The sequence below is a fragment of the Pinus tabuliformis genome, chromosome 8 (assembly GCF_031772625.1).
Source record: "Pinus tabuliformis cultivar Carrire ecotype Pingquan chromosome 8, CPIR1, whole genome shotgun sequence".
In the NCBI taxonomy this organism is placed as follows: domain Eukaryota; kingdom Viridiplantae; phylum Streptophyta; class Pinopsida; order Pinales; family Pinaceae; genus Pinus; species Pinus tabuliformis.
This window is the reverse complement of record NC_142294.1, coordinates 873,136,746-873,153,612: the sequence shown is the minus strand read 5'-3', so window position 1 is coordinate 873,153,612 and position 16,867 is coordinate 873,136,746.

Genomic DNA, 16,867 nt, shown 5'->3' with positions numbered 1-16,867 from the left:
CCGCCACCACCACAGTTCAATATGGCGAGCACAATAAAATTTTCGGTATTAAGAGTATGGAACGAAGATTCGGACCAATTTTGGTTCGTAGTAAAGGTTGTATGGGAAGCACAAGGTATCGTGGATGACAATATAAAGAAGGAAACGCTAGTAAGCGCGTTGCAGGATCTTGCGCTAACATGTTATATTAAGAATTCTAATGATCATCCAAACGCGAGGATCACAGATATCCAAGCCGCGCTGAATAGAAAATTTAGCAGGCCAAAATCGGAGACACAATTGATTAACGGGTTTAAGGAAATCGTGATGCTTCCAGGCGAGACCTCATGGGATCTAGACCAGAGACTAAAGAGTATGATTCGCAAATCCAACATGACCCTAATGGATGGATAGCATTGCGCATGGTTTGTAGCATCACTAATGCCGCATCTAAGGACGGCGTTATCACAGCAGAAGTTGTACACCTAGGCCGAAGCTTTAGAGATTGCAATGAGACTGCATAAGACCCCAATACAAGATATTGGCGTGGGAGTCCAACAAATCCACCCGCAACTACAAAATTTGTGTCTGGAAATGCAAATTTTGAAACAGGATAGGACAACTCGGCCAGAGGCGCGCGAGGAGGTATGGTGCATAAAATGCAAAGGCCATGGGCATGACAAGGACCACTGTCTAGTCTTCGTGAACTACTTGGCGAGAGGAGGGTCGATGCCATTAAGACCAGAGGAACAAGCGAGACAGAGCGCAGTGCCTGCATTATGGTGCGTGATTTGTCAGATAGGAGGAAAACACACTACAGATAATTATCACCTCTTATAGAAGTATACACAGACATCCCAGCAATTGTTCTGTAATTTTTGTAGGTCGGTAGACCATGATGAGCGCACCTGCAGAAGTTACGAGCTCATGATGGATCGAACTCCTACATATAGAGTACAGACCGAAGCGTGAGCCCTAGATCCAACTGCAGGGATGGCGCACGTTGGATTTCAGGGGCACAAACAAGGTCGAGGTGGAATGGGACCAGGAAGGGGCTGCAGACAGCTGATTTGTCATAATTGCAGAGGACCAGGGAAGTATGCCCGCGATTGTACAAATCTGACAAGAGCATCATGTTTATATTGTACTCAGTTTGATCATGAGATGGAGGACTACCCTACATTGATAGCAAGGTTGCATAATAAAGGAGTACTCCAGCCTCCCCCGACTCAGAACCTACAAATGATGAGGTCTGAGCCGTGCGAAGAGGACCCAAATGTAAACATCATGCTTCGAAGTGGTATCACGACAGGAGATGACAAAGGTAAGAAGCCTGAAGAAAGTGTTGCGTTCATAAGGCTCCTACAAAGGAACCTGAATTTGATTTGGAGCGCACGAAGGAGACATTCATGGAAGCTAAGAAGAGCTTCACGAAGGCCTCCACCAAGTAGTAAGGATCAACTAGAAATCGAGATGGATCCTTCAATGCTCACTACCTTTCTGGAGACATGCATGAAACTGCTGCGCGACAGCAAAGCAGTGAAAGGACTGCAAGAACTGATCACTAGGTGCACTGGGTTAGGAGAACCGCGCATATTCTGGAAGCTCGGGAAACATGCATTGCGAACAGGAAGGGAAATGAGATTGACTGCACAAATCGGAGAATATGAAATGGATCAAGTGATTCTAGATCTAGGATCGAATGCAAATGTATTGGCAAAGCAGACATGGGAACGCATGGGCAAGCCCGCGTTGCAGTGGTCCCCTATTCAATTGTGAATGACGAACCAGCAGAAGATCCTACCGATGGGGAGATTGTAGGGAATAATGGTAGACATTGAAGGTGTGACCACGCTTGCAGATTTCGAAGTGATAGAGATTGTCAATGACAGCAATCCCTATCCCGCGCTACTGGGAATAGATTGGGCCACTGATATGAATGGTGTAATAAATCTAAAGAAGCGCAAAATTATTTTTGAGAAGAAGTCACTATGCGTAGTGGTACCTTTAGACCCTGCAGAAGGACCGCGCTACACATAACTAGTGCGCGAAAATGATAGTGATGACGATCTCGACTGTATCTACAAGATAACCGATCAAGAGCAGGATTGGGTGAATCCAACAGTAGATGGCAGAATTTCGTGGGAGTGCGAAAACTCCAGCACTTCAGATTCAAATGAAGAAATAGAACGATGGCAGAACTAGTGACACAAGGTAATCACGCTCAATTGCAACATTATGGTAAGATCACTGCGCTGCGTGACAACAGAGGTGAGGGATCTGCCTATGTACGACGGGTTGACAGCTATGGATGAATTCCTGAACAAATTTGAGAGCGAAGTGCCATAATAGTAGTGTTTTGACACTCTAAAATGGGCATTGTGCACTACGCCCGCAAGGTGGTCGGGTACGCACCAACAAAGTTTTAGGGACTAGCACAAATGCAGCAAGATGATGCAATTACGATTTGGGGAACATTAGATGAGGATAGAAACCCAACATGATGGACGAAACACCCTGCGCACCCACCTTTCCAGATGGGTACAGGTGTATGGTACGCAGCCTCCACGAACGTACACTACTCTCACGATAGAAAATAGGAACAACAAGCAGAAGCAGGCAGGACAAGTACAAGAACGACGAAGTATGGTACAACCTAGTGCGCCCAAAACCATACACAAGGAAGCCTTTGACAAGGTGTGCAAAGTGTTGAACGGGGTCCACCATGTGAAACGCACCGACTGCGACCTGTGTGTACCAGTGGTTGTATAGGCTTATAGGACTATGTGCAAAACTCTGACCGTGCAAGCACTTCCGAAGCCGAAGTATGAAACAAGGGTTCAAATCCCTGTGGAATAGGCAAAGCCGAGTCCGCGTGTAATAGCACCCATAGATATGACGATCCACACAGACTGGAACAAAGAAATCACACAGCTACGAGAAACATAACATATAAGACTTGAGGAAGAAATCCGACGGGGAAACTTTAGACTTCGTGAACTTGAAAAAGACCGGGTATGGCTAAGGGAGAAAAGTGCTTTAATGGATGCAGAGGTCAAGAAGCTTGAACACGAAATAAAGGAAGAATTTCTCTTCGAAAAACCGAGGATGGCAAGACAAGGTGCATACGATTGTACTGACAAGTTGGAGGACTATTGCCGTGAACTGGTTAGTCTGCTGCCGTGGCTGGGACCGCATATTGCCAAACGGAGTGACCAGGGTAGCACATTACAAAGAGTAGAGTGCACGATGCCAATCACCACAATGGAAGATAAGGGTTCTCCGTGAACCATGCTGGAGGATGGGATGGAGCCCCGCACGGGTGGTGCGACCACCTGAATAGCCATAGGAAGAACAGTGTTAGCGCTCCAAGCAGTTGAAAGGGAGTGCGGGACTATAAAATATTCTGCCTAGGAGCTACATGATTTTGGAAATATGCACAGAATCAGAACGTCACAGGGTTTGCAACCACGCATGGAGGGCTGTGCTGCCATGCGGGTTGGCTGGGAAGTGACCATTGGTGTCACTATTCATGATGGGAAGTTCGATTTGAGGCAAAATGGAGTGGGCGGTGAGCATTTAAGACGCGCGTTATGGGAAATATTTGGGAAAATATACTGCCAAGAAAGCATTAATGGCCTGAAATTGGAGGGAACTGTAGAATTCAAATTCCAAAGGCGCTATAAAACTCAAAGGGTTGGCCAGCAAACAACACTTGGTTATTTGAGAATTGAGCACGTGAGTGGAGCACAGAGCATTGAGAGTCGAGCGATAATCGAGCCCCTAAGTTCACGAGAGACAATATACAGCCTAAGGATGATGACGGCCACTAAGGATGGGTTGGGAATTGAAGAAGTAACCGATGGCGAAGCCGCGCAAAGCCAAATGGTGGAGGATGCTCCAGAAGGCATCGTGTTGGTGACAGAAATCCCAAAGTCACCACGAACACTGAGGCCCAAGAAACATAAACAAGTAATGGGTCCAGTACGCATGTCCCCGAGGAATCTGCGGCACAGCAAACTATCCATGGAAGAGAAGGGGAAAGCACTCACAATCGAAACAAATGAGGAAGAAGAAGACTTGCAGGCCCTGATTGCCACAACAGAAGAAGAAGAAGACGTGGAGGAGGATATCCAACCGTTGCGCTCTGCAACAAAACTACCAGCGTATGTCCCTCCGCAAAAAGGGAAAACCAAAGTACCGAAGGATATGGAAAAAACGAAGAGTCCACTTCAGACCCCAATCCTCCCTGACGGCATTATATTTGAGGGCACGAACCTAGGCCACGTACCGACCATGAAATTTGAAGACTGGGACCTCGCTGACAGTGAGAAGTTCCCGCACCTAGAGACTGGGAACTTAATGAAGCAGAACACCGAGGGGGCAGTGGTAACGTTAGAGCCGCGGAAATGGTTGTGCGCTGTGGAAAAGGCCGGGTTGTTTAATTTATTATGGATACCACATTTCCACTATGCGCCCATCACCATTGTCGTCATCAGGCAGCTGCTCTGCCTGGTGCATGATGGGTATCTATGGCTAGAGGAGCCTATTAACATCATGGCAGGCCTCATTCACCGTATCTCTCGGCTCCCCTGTAAAGGAAAGGACCCCATGACTATAGCTGAAAAAGGTAGTGATTTGGCTCTTGCAGAAGCTATGAAGGCAAAATACGAGCTAGAGAAGAATAAGGGGGGCTACGCCGTCTCCAGCATCAAGGACAAAGGGGTGCGCATAGCAACCCAACTCTTGGCCGAAAAAATTATGAGAAATTTTCGCGCCGATGAGGTACTAACGCCAATGGTTGCACTGGTTGAGCAGTGTGTGGAGGGTCTAATTCAACTGGGTCGAATTCCTTTGCGAAGAATTTTTGACAAATTGTTGCGAAGCCCATGAGCAGGGTAAAACCTTCCACTATGTGTGGTTGTTATTATCCATATTGCTAGTAGTAGTAGAACTGTCAGAGGAGAGTTAGTTCCCCAACATTAATAGAGAGTTACCAGAGGCCACGAAGTATGCTTCACTTTTGGCCACCAAGGACGTGAAATGGATTTGCGACACCAAAATTTTTTGGGTGCTCATGGAAGCGAGCATCCAGATGTGGATCAATCAGAGGCCATGCCTGTCACCTACGGTGCACAATAGTCTATAGAGTTTTGTAGACTTCAAAGCTGATATGCACAACATCTATATCAGGGCATGAAAGGATCCAGTGAAGCAGTGGATGAAGCTACCATTTGTAGCCACTGACGATGTGATTTTTACTGTCTTGGAGACATGGCCTCCCAAATGGCGTGCCCCGAATCTGGCAAAAATAGAGAAGGTTGTAGCAAAGAAGAGAAAGGACGATGCTAAGCTGCGCATCACCCAGTTGATAGAGAAAAGGCGAAACGAAAAAGCAGCAGCTGAGGTAAGGGAAGCGCGTGAAGCGGCACAGAAGGCCGTGGAGAAGAAGAAGGCCGTAGAAGCAGCAACAGCAACACAGGCAGCAGAAGTAGCAACAACACAGGCAGACGAGGGCCAAGCAACGTCCTCAAGGCAAGAGGCAAAAGAAACAGAAACAGCAGAAGGGAGCGCAAACCCAGGGACCACATCCACACTGTTAAAGCGGCCACGCATCGTAGAGAGATCGGGCCCAAGGAAGAAGGTCAAGGCCTCAAAGTTGGCCATTGACCCAATCACCTTAACCGAAGGTGATCTCCATGACATCGGCGAGACGGTTCACGATGTCACAAGTGAAGCACTTCAAGAGTTCATGCAGGAGCATCAGACTGTGTTGGGTGCCCTCAGGGTCCAGCTACATGAGTTACAGGTGCGAACCCCTTAGGAACGTGCCTTGTCAACACACGTCGTAGTAGGAACTTCTGCAGTAGAGAAGATGTTGCGCACAAGGATGGAAAACACAATAGTGTTGCCAGAGGGAGCTCTAGTTTTGACCAATGCGATGGATCAATTGTCACTTAGCATGATGAAAGACCTTGGCCTTAACCCGACTGCCCTTCCCCAGGAAACACTGTATCAGTTACAGGATGGGATAACCGCAGAGTTGCGGGCCAAGGAGAGCCGTGTGATTCAGGTTCTTAGCAAGCAAAAAATAAACATAGAACGGCTCAGCTTCCAACGCGACAAGTTGGTGTCGCGAATCAACATTTGGTTCACACGGTAGATGACGCTTGTCGACGTGTCTCAGAGCTGGCCATCACAGCAGATCTATTAGTAGAAGTGCGGATCCACAGTTTGGCAACTAAGGTCCGCAAGGCCAGGGAAGAGACGACAAATGTGCAGCTGGAGCTGAATCTCTAGATCGCCGAGCTACGGTTGAAGGCGCAGCCTCCCACTCCCCCTGAAATCAGAGAACAACATGTCAGCGCTATTGCAGCAGGGATGGAATAAATTGGAGGTGTAGTGCGTGACTATACCGACATGTTGGAATAGGCACTTGAGGTCCTCATGACTTTGCAGGAGGACCCCAACATCCAGCAACTGGAGACAGAGGCGTGCGAACTCCAGCAACAGTATGAAAGTATCAGAGGAACTGCGCAAACAGTAGTACTCACTCAACAACTTGCGAGGATGCAGCAAGCCAAGGCATTAAAGGAGCAAGTGGATGCGGCGCGCCATAAGGAAGTAGTTCTCAAAGCGCGCATTCAGTCATGGATTGTCAGGCCAGGCAGTAACTCTCCAAAGGCAGTAAAACTGATTCGTCTATTATTCCATAGGTAGGTTATTGTTATATACAATAGGAGTGATTATTTAGTTCATCTCCCGATGACTGTTCACATTCCTAATTTATTTATTTACAAATTCCCCCAATCATGAAGATTAGGTGTCAACATTCCCCCCCTTAATCTGAAGGGATGTTGGTGAGTCCAAGCATCATTCTGAATCGTTCAAGCTTTTCCTTTCCAAGTGCTTTGGTGAAGATGTCTGCAATTTGCTCATTTGTGGAACAATGATGGAGATGGATTGTTTTGGCCTCAACATGATCTCGAATCAGATGATATTTAGTATTGATATGCTTTGTCTGATCATGGAACTTTGGGTTCTTGGCCAACTTTATTGCAGAGGTGTTATCAATCATGAGTGGAGTTGATTGTACTTGTTTTACCTGCAAATCTTCAAAAATTTTCCTGAGCCACACAATTTCTTTCGTTGCTTCAGCTGTTGCCACGTATTCTGCTTCTGTTGTGGAATCTATTGGAACTGATTGTTTGCGTGATCTCCAGGAGACAACTCCTGATCCAAGACTCATAGCATATCCTGGAGTAGATACCCCAGTTTCTTTGTCTCCATCGAAGTCTGAATCAGAGTATCCAATCAAACTGAATTCGTCCACCTGTGTATACTTGATTCCAAGGTCTTGAGTTCCCTTCAAGTACCTTAGAACTCTTTTTGCAATAGACCAATGTCCCTCACAAGGCTTTTGCATAAACCTGGAGAGGATTCCAACAGTAAATGAAATGTTTGGTCTGGTAGTAGTGAGGTAGATGAGACTTCCTACAAGTTGTCTATACTTTGTTGCATCCTCAAATTCCTTTCCTTCAATAGATGTGAGCTTTAAGTTTTGTTCCATTGGAGTAGAAAGAGGATTGCACTTTGTCATGCCAAATCTGTTTAACAAATCTCCAATGTTGGGTTACTTCAATGCCAAGATAGTAATGAACATAGCCCAAATTAGTCATTTCAAAACTTTTCCCCAATTCCTTCTTTATGGATGCAATGTAGCTTTCATTGTTCCCTGTCATTAAAAGATCATCTACATATACCACAAGATACACAACTGTTTTTCCAACTTTCTTGACAAATAAAGCTGCATCATCAAGATCAAAATGATTGAAGTTGAGTTTCAGAAGATGCTCAGTTAGTTTTTCATACCAGGCTCGCGGTGCTTGTTTGAGGCCATACAAGGACTTCACAAGTTTGCATACTTTATGTTCATGTCCTTTCACAGCAAATCCTTCAGGCTAGGACATAAAAACATTCTCTTTTAGATCTCCATTCAAGAATGCAGTTTTTACATCCATTTGATGGACTTTCCAACCGTTCTGAGCTGCTAGTGCAAAGAGTGTCTGGATGGTGGCCCATTTTGCTGTGGGGGCAAAAGTTTCCTCATAATCAACCCCTTCCTTCTGTGCAAAACCTTTTGCCACAAGCCTAGCTTTGTGCTTGTCAAGTGAGCCATCAGCTTTGTACTTGTTCTTGTAGACCCACTTGCAGCCTATTGGTTTGGTTCCAAATGGAGGATCAACCAGCTTCCAATTGCCATTCTTTATGAGGGCATCATACTCCTTTTGCATCGCTTCTTTCCATTCATCATGAGAAGTAGCTTCTTTGAAGGAATTTGGTTCAAAATCTGTAGACAAGTTCAATTCACAATCATAAGTAACATACATATCAACAGGTGAATTAGAGTCATCTACATCACCTATATTTTGTTGGTTTGAATTTCTGGTTCCTGTTTTTCCAATTTCATCAGGATGAACACTTTCAAGTGTCTTTGTCAACCACTTTGGGGGACCTTTCTGAGATGGTCCAGGCTACTCTGTTGATTGAGTTGGGACTGAATCAATATTGAGTCTCCCAATTCTATCAATTACATCACTTAAAGCAACATCCGTTGTTGGAGTTTCATTCGGGGGAGAGTGTTCTTCAGAAGAAGATTCCACATGTTGATCTAGTATAGGAATCCCCCCTTCAAGATGTGGAATCTGATTATCAAATTCTTGAAATGATTTCGTTTTTGTGAATCTATCCAAGCGATCAAGTTGCCGCTCAACAACATTGTCAGATTTGGATGATTCAAAAAAAATCACATCTCTAGATACAACAAACTTTTTATTTACTTCATCATAGAGGCGGTATGCTTTGGAGGTGTTTGAATACCCCAGGAAGATACACTTACGACTTCTAGCACCAAGTTTGTTTCTATGTACGTTTGGTATCAAAGCATAACAGGTGGAACCAAAGATCCTGAGATGTTTTACCGAAGGAACATGTCCATACCATAATTCATAAGGAGTCTTGTTTCTTATAGCATTAGAAGGACATCTATTCTTTATATATGCAGCACATAGAACAGCATCAGCCCAAAACATTATCTTTACATTTTTGAAGAAAAGCATGGATCATACCATATTCAAGATTTTTCTATTCATTCTTTCAGCTACACCATTCTGTTGGGGATTATAAGGCACAGTTGTTTGATGTTTGATCCCATGTTGGCGAAGATAGTTTTCAAATTCATTTGATGTATATTATTTTCCATTATCAGTGCGAATAGACCCAATATGAGATTGTGCATCATTTTCAATCCATTTATGAAAATTCTTGAATGTTTGAAAGGCATCAGATTTGTTCTTCAATAAATAAACCCAACACATTCTGGTGTAATCATCAATAAATGTCATGATATATTTATTTCCATTTGTAGAAGGAACAGGCATTGGACCACATAAATCTGAATGAATGAGTTCAAGCTTCCTATGTGATCTTGAATGTGAATCATGAAAAGACTGTTTGCTATGCTTTCCTAGAATGCAAGCATCACATTGCTTATGTTTCCTAGGAATTGTAGGCAAACCAGCAACACCATTTTTCTTCAATAAGCAGAGACTGTCATAGTTTAAATGTCCAAATCTAGCATGCCATAATAAACTTGATGGAACTGTACCTTCTTCATGATGAGAAATATATGAGAAATGTTGTGCATGAGCAGAGGTTCCTTGCAGTTTGAGAAGCCTTTCTTCTTCTATTCCCCTCATGACAAGTGAGTGGTCAGAAGCTTTTCTTACCTCAAGCTTGCCATCAAACATATGAATGGAGTGACCTTGCTGGCGGATTTGGACCAAGGACAGCAAGTTTCTCTTGAGCTGTGGGAGATATAGAACATGATCCAGAAGAAAGTCTGGAAGACTAGGTAGTTTAAGCCTGATTGTGCCAAGCCCTGATGGCTTGATTTTTGACTGATCTGCAAAGTATACTGCTCCATCAACATTATCAGTGAAATCTTCAAAAAAATATTTTCTATGAGTCATATGACAGGTTGCTCCTGAATCAAGCAACCAATCATTTTTCGAAGAAGCAAGTGAAGCATTAAACAAATCTTCATTTACTCCAATGTTACATTGTGCCTCAATATAGTGAGCAGATTCAGGTGCTTTACCTTTGTCTATATCATCAGTTTTACCTTTCTGCTGGTTTCTTTTCTGCTCAATTTTGTCCCATGGTAGCTTGCATGTAGAAGCATCATGTGATCCATTTCTTTTGCAGCGAATGCAATGCAGATCTGCCTTTTCTCCTTGAGAATGTCTGCCCCCCTGCCTTTGAAATATCCACCTCTTCCTCTTCGTCCACCTCTTCCTCTTGTAGAGTCTTGAGCAGGATGCTTTTTTTTATGAGCAAGGCACACAGTCTCTTCAGAAGATTCAGGGGTTGTCTTCTTTCCAAAAGCTTTCTCTCTTTCAGCAAACTTTTTCACAAGAGAGTCAAAGGTTATATCTTTAAGATTTCCATTTGCTTGCAATGACTCAAGATAGTTGGAGTAAGTAGGATAAAGTGCCTTGAGAAAAGCAATAAGAGGAATATCCAATTCAACCTTAGTGGATTTGATATCATTCATTATAGACTTTACTTCAGATGCAAGAGCAAGAGGATCATTATTTTGCAGTTCAAGAGTGAAAAGTTTAATCATGAGTTGGACTACTTCAAGTGCAGAATGTGAGTCATAGAGTTCTTTTAGCTTTTGTAGGGCTTCAAAGGCAGTTGAATATGACGAAATATGGTGACTCACCTCTTCATTTACAGATGATGCGATTAATGCATAAGCTTTGCTGTTCTTGTTTTCCCAAATGACGAGTTCTTTCTCTGAGGTAGGCTGTACTAGGTCATTGTCTCCTTCTCCGACACACACTCCTTTCCACAACTCATTGAAGATGAGGGTGTGTTTTATCATCCGGGATCATTCAGGATAGTTCTCCTTGCCAGTGAGAACTATTCCTACCATAGAGATGATTGAATGCATTCTATAAAAAAAAAACTTCTGCTGATAGAAAAAAATACTTCTGCTGATATACAGTGAAATTGTACTCAAAAGGGCAAAAAGATTTCAAATTCTTTATGCACTATGTTTTCTTCAAATGTCTCCAAAATTTATAAAATATCCTCATATAATATTTCCATATCACCTCCCCTTTTATTTTCTTTTAAGCAAGAGCTCCACGCACAAATGAAAACCATTCAATATATATATCATTCAATATATATACCATAGACCACTCGCTGGACCTATTCAAATGCAGTTCATAGGCGGTGTATATTACTTAATAAAGCCGCAATTTAAATATTGTTTCAACCGCACGGTGCTGAACTATTCAAATAGCGTTCATTCCATAGTTCACAATACTCAAAACGCTCTGTCATATATATTGACCAGACTTTCAAAATAGAGACAGACATTAAAATACGTCGAGCACGGTTAATAGAACATCCACAGAGCATTATGTTGTAATTGACCTCTTTTTAGTAATTTGCAATACCACAGAGTGCAACACGAATATGCTGCGACCGGGCCCCTCTCACAACAAACTCGAATATTACGCTGCCGCTGCATGGAGCAGCCACACCATTACGCAGAAGGTATTGTGCAACTAGACGACGCAGAGATTGTGATACAGATCTCAGCTCGACAAGCATAACTGATGCTTGGGACCATAGATTCTATCACAAAACGTCATTAGTTCCACGCACTGAAACGTACTATCTATATTATCTATTTTACTTACAAGAGAAGAACATACTCCCTCGCCATTTTCCACATGAAGAAGCCCGGTCTCTGTCATTGGATTTGATCGGTATGAGGTGCCATTAACGGTGATTGATTGACAGTTTCCTTCATATTCATCCCAGCTGAAACAATCAGTTTTTCTCTTTCAACGCGATCAGCCTTTGTTCGTTCTTCCATCGACTTCTGAGAAGCAGACTTTCATCATTCAACATTTCGATAGTGACTTTGCAGCAGAGGCAGCGTGTTATGGACAGAGATGAGTTTGCAGAGAATATGAAACGGTTTTGGAGTCTGAGCACATTCAAATGAACAGGGCGCAAAAAAAATCATAAATAGAATATGTCAGGGCAGCGCAGGTGTGGCAGACAGAACGTAGGTATGGCAGATAGAATTATAGAGAGAGCAATGGAGCAGATCAGGAGTTACAAAGACATAAAGGGTAAACAGGGAGCTGGCTCTGATACCATGTCAGGCCAGGCAGTAACTCTCCAAAGGCAGTAAAACTGATTCGTCTATTATTCCATAGGTAGGTTATTGTTATATACAATAGGAGTGATTGTTCAGTTCATCTCCCGATGACTGTTCACATTCCTAATTTATTTATTTACAAATTCCCCCAATCATGAAGATTAGATGTCAACATGGATTGACAAGGCCTTCTCAATCACGGAGAATATTGAAGGGAAGCTCACACACATTCAGGGGATGCATGCGCAAATGCAGAACAGCACACCAAACACTGAGATCTCAGAGGAACAGATGCAGCAGGTTCAACAAGCAGCAGCTCAGTGCGTTGTGGAAATCAGGGCCATTCAAGACCAGTTGGAGGAAATCCATGCCAAAATCACCGCGCCAACAGAGTGACTCGAGGGTGAGTCATGATGTTTCTGTTGGGGGCTTGTTGGGCATGGAACCCCCCCACAGCATGTTTTGGGGCTCAAAGCCTAAGTTTTGAGTGATATTATTGTAAATCTCCTTGAATTGCGGGCGTGGAATGTATGTTAGAGTCATAGGGCTGTCCACCCTAGGTTTGAATGAAATATCAACCTACCCATGGTCCGCGGACCATGGGATTGTATAAATAGAGCGAGGCTCTAAGTTGTAAAGAGATCATGATCATGATAGAATCTAATGGATAGAATAATATAGCGAAGCATAGAAGAAGAGTCTAAGTGTGTCTTGGGTCGTAGTAGTAGGAAGAGGCTCTGCAGCTAAGTGCGCAGAGGCCTAGTAGAGTCTGCAGCTGAGTGCGCAGACCCCTGCAGCTGAGTGCACAGGGTAGAGTTGAGTCTATAACTGGAAAAGAGATTAATAAAGAAATATTTTGTTACCAATTCTGTGCATCTATCTGAAGTTATTACATGTTTGATATCATTTGCAATTATATTGTTTATTTACTGCGCACACTTGTATGAATTGTGAATATTGTTAAGTATAACTGAAAGCGTACAAATAAGCTAAGTTAATCAACTAATATCGGGCTACTAGTAAGGACTTGGGTAATAACACTGTTCGGCCCCCAAGTATGGCTGCACGAAGGCAGCATCTCAGGCTACGATGTACAAGGAAGTGCACGTAGCGACATGCACAAACACGGACCACTTGAAACCATCAGACATCTCCAGGGTGTGGAAACCTAGTTCTAGCACCCTCCCATACTACTTCAGGTGAGACCTCAGTCCATGCTCTGCGGACTGTTGTGGAATGGGCCAGTAGTACCAGGAGTTCTTTAGCTAAATCACCTCTGAACCTGGGTCAGGCCCCAACAACACAACATTTGTATTACTACTCATAGCTCAAAGGGTTAGATCTGGTTTTGAATGACGTATAATAGTTTTATTACCCCTTAAGGATGATTCATTTCATTTCTCATCAGGGTTGGGACATGAAAGGGTTTATTTTAATGATCTAATGGAGCAACACATGCTCAGGAACTGCGTGATGGTCATAATGAGTGAGGTAGATCTCATGCTAGGCTTTTTCCCATGTGCTAATGTGTATGTCCTTTCCATATTTTTCATTTTGATATTCTTTTTATTTTATTTTGTTGACATGATATGATTTTTCTTTTCTTTTAGCTACATCAACCTCCGAGGAGAAAATTTATGGGTGCCACCCAGGTATGAGGATGTATGGGTGCCAAGTCCTAGAGAACCAATGGTTAGTTGAACTGGAAGAATAGATGTGAGATAAGGGCTTGTAATGTGTGATGGAAATTGGTAAGTATGGAATAGGGATAGATGGAACACATTAAACCAACCAAGGCTTCCTAAGTAGTTCGCCTCTTAAACCCATCTGGCCATTAAGGGAGGTCCCACTAGACTAGGATCGAATATTAACCCTAATTTAAGGAGAAGGAACAATATCACAACCAAAACCCCTCTTTACTCAAGGTCACCCCATAATCATATCAAGTGCCCAAATACAAACAAGCATAAGCACCTGATCACAAAATGAATAAAGTAACTTCTTATTAGAATCCCACCTTCATCCATGTGCTCTTACCAAATGGGTGATAAGCATATGACGGATGCAGGTGGAGGAGATATAATGGCACATCATTAGCTAGTGGTGGATGTTAGGGGATGTGTTAGCGTCAAATCTGCCTCAGGCTGAGGAAGGCAAAACTCGAGGCCACATCAAACCAAGCTCAGCCTCGTAGCTAGCCCTACGAGGACAGGGGAGGGCTCTCTCCAGTCAATCTCGATAAAATGAGCAATAGGGTGCGAGATGACTCTAGAATGGGAACTGATTTTAGGCTAGTAAATTGAGGAAAAAGGGGTTTTAATGAATTAAGGGGTTTTCTGGGCAGCGTGGGATCAAGAACAGCATCGGGAAATTAAATGAAAGATGCAGATTATTACATAAGGCAAGCTAGGCAAAAGCTTAAACATTCAATTTGAATTTATATGGAATGTGAAGAATGTTTGAGAATGCTGAAAAGGGCATGAATTCATGAATCCTCTTCAGACGGAGGAAAACATAGAACTCGAATACTTTCCCAAGGTAGAGCAGCAAGCTGAATTCTGCCCTTCACACTTAAAAGTATTCAACAGGCAATGATTATGAATGAAACAATAAACATAACAAGAAACATATGAAAACAGAGAAAAACATAATGCTAAGTTGTTACCACAGGGATCTTATGAAATAGAGCTACAAACTTTCAATTAAATCTCTGTCAACTGTACAATAAAACTTTGTATTTCTCCTCACACCTCTGCCAGAATTCTCCCCCCACCCCTTACAAATGATTTTTAATACAATATATAAGCCTAGAGGTGAGATAACAAATCGACCCAAATAAGGAACTGATTTATCATCATTAAACAAACAAAACTAAAAGCCAATCTGCTTTTCTGAAAACAAAACAACGCTCCCCCTAAACCTGTTGATGACCAACAAAGAAACACACCTATAGTGTAGATCTCATAACTGAAGACCAACATAGGTAATCAAATACTTGAATGCCACTTTGCACATTCTGGAAATTACAACTGCCCCCAAATTTCTGGAAATGCGTTGGCCATTTTACCGAAATTAGAAAAATATCTTGATAATATGGATTAAATCCACCACATATATTCTGAAGACGGATCGAATGCCGAAGTATTTGTAATTGACTGCCACATAGGACATTTTCAAGCCTAGCTAGAGGTCAAACGCTTTTTACAGGTTACTTATGCAACAAATTTTTCCGAACAACAATATATGAATATCGTTGCTTGTCTTTCAGCTATTCAAAGAAACCACGAACAATATATAACAATTCAAAACATGTCCAGCAATATATGACAATGCAAAACATCGGGTTTTGTTATTCTTAAACTCTTCCAGCAAAGTAGAACCATAGCGCTCCTCTACACGTCTAAAGGGAGTCAACTGGTATCCTTCCTTTTCAACTGCGGCATCTATGTTACTCAAATATCGAGCAGATTCATACTGCGAGAAGCTCCGCTATCTCCTTGAAACCGGTGTCATAGTGACAAACGCATCAATCTCAAGCACAACAGGCTCCTCACTCCTATTAAAAACTCGCAACTCTGGACCAACTGTATCGAGCATGATAGCTGTTGGGTGTGGAGCCTGATTATCTTCTATATTCAAAGGTATCACCACATAGGACCCCAGTTCGAAATGGGGGCGGCAACGCCGCCCGTAAAATATTCGCTGCAGGGGGGGTCCAAGGGGGGTGGCTGCGACCTTTGGGAGCCCCCCCCCCCTGGCGGGGGGTTTCGGGGGCAACGCCCCCGAAGCTAAAAACAGCTGTAAAATTGCCTTGTAAAAGTATAGTAATTTCTAGTCAATCTGCGCCGTTCATTAGGCGGATGATCTAACGATAGAACTTATGTTTAGTTTAGGGTTTTTTGCCCTAGAAGGCAACCCCTCTCTTTGTATGAGGGTATTGTATTTGAGTGATAGATGTGTATTCTATGAGCGAGAAACAAAGAGGTGAGACTGTGAGAGAAAACAGAGGATATTACAGCGGATTTGTTGTAGGTTGTGTCTCTTCATTTTGCTGGATAATAGAAAGGAAGGACTGGCTGTTCGCGGTGGACGTAGCCCAAACTGGGTGAACCACGTATATCTGTGTCTCTCTTGTTTTGTGCGTTTTCTATGTTTATATTTCTGCAATATTTTATGTGTTCCATTGCTCCGTAATATATAATTTTCTAACAATAGCACAAAGTTTATTCATTCCTTTTGCAGCAATCTTCAAATTTTCAAGAGTTTCTTGGTGATAGTCATTATCTCCTCCCGAGAAATCAAATCGGGCAACAGACATCCCAGCCTTAAGGCACCCCTCAATCACCTCAGCAGATCGTGACTGTGTGCGTAGCGCACCTACCCAACGGGTAGCGCGCACCAGACGCGTAGCGCCTGTATTCTTTTGCAAAGACTGGGGAAACTATATGCGTAGCACCCCTTATATGGGTAGTGCGCTCCCTCTGCGCATAGCGCGCACCTCCAGTCCAGTCCACAGCTTTGAAAATCACGATTTCGGCCCTCCTACTCTTCAATTTCGACCTTAAAATGAGCGCTTTGGGAATCTATACAAATGAGTTGTCTCCGAGCAACAATATTGCTTATTATGCCCTCCCCAGGCCT